This window comes from Galeopterus variegatus, unplaced genomic scaffold, assembly GCF_000696425.1.
Source record: "Galeopterus variegatus unplaced genomic scaffold, G_variegatus-3.0.2 Scaffold11106, whole genome shotgun sequence".
Classification (NCBI taxonomy): domain Eukaryota; kingdom Metazoa; phylum Chordata; class Mammalia; order Dermoptera; family Cynocephalidae; genus Galeopterus; species Galeopterus variegatus.
In genome coordinates this window covers 27,740-28,523 of record NW_007737217.1, presented here as the reverse complement: position 1 = coordinate 28,523, position 784 = coordinate 27,740, and positions in this window count along the sequence as shown.

Genomic DNA, 784 nt, shown 5'->3' with positions numbered 1-784 from the left:
TATGACCAAATCAAAATGAGCTATATAGGATATTTTTCTTCACAGTTTATCTCACCATTTATTTATCCCCTAATGTCTCTAATAAAGCTTTAGAAATTTTCCTATCAGAAGTACTAGCCCATTTTGTCTCCCTGGACCTATTAAGATTTAAAAAGCACTGCTCAGTTTCTCAGCTGCCTCTTCCAAATCAACCAATATGCCTTTGGCAAATGCCAGATTCACATCTTTGGATTTCTATTTTCTTATAAATTTTGGCCCAGTAATTCCACACTCTCTTTTAAGCTTTATGATACCTTAAAGTATGTAGGATATTAATCATAGTTTACTACAAGATTTTTCTCCTAGCTGGGCAATAATATTAACAACAAAGTGGAATGAGAAATACAAATGGGCCACATATGTCAAAATGTTAAACTTATGTGAGAACCAGCTAACTGAGAGATGCTTGCAAGAGATGCTTGTGAAAAAGAAAGAAACCCCCAAACATCTAAGAAACGTTAACAGAAGGCAGAAATGACTCACTTCAGCTGCCACCTTAAAAAGACAAAACCAGGATTCATTGAAAGGCAACAAAGAACAGCTGCATATTAGTGAAAAGGGTAAGAAAATAAGCTTAGGCATTAATTTATGTCACCACCCTCAGGTATTAATCTAGTGTCTTATTTTGAAGAAATAATTTAACAGAAATGCAAAGTAGAAATGCAATGAAATATCACTAAACACCAATCCAAATGGATAAAATAAAATAAAAATAGTGAGAACACTAAATGCTATCAAGGCAGCA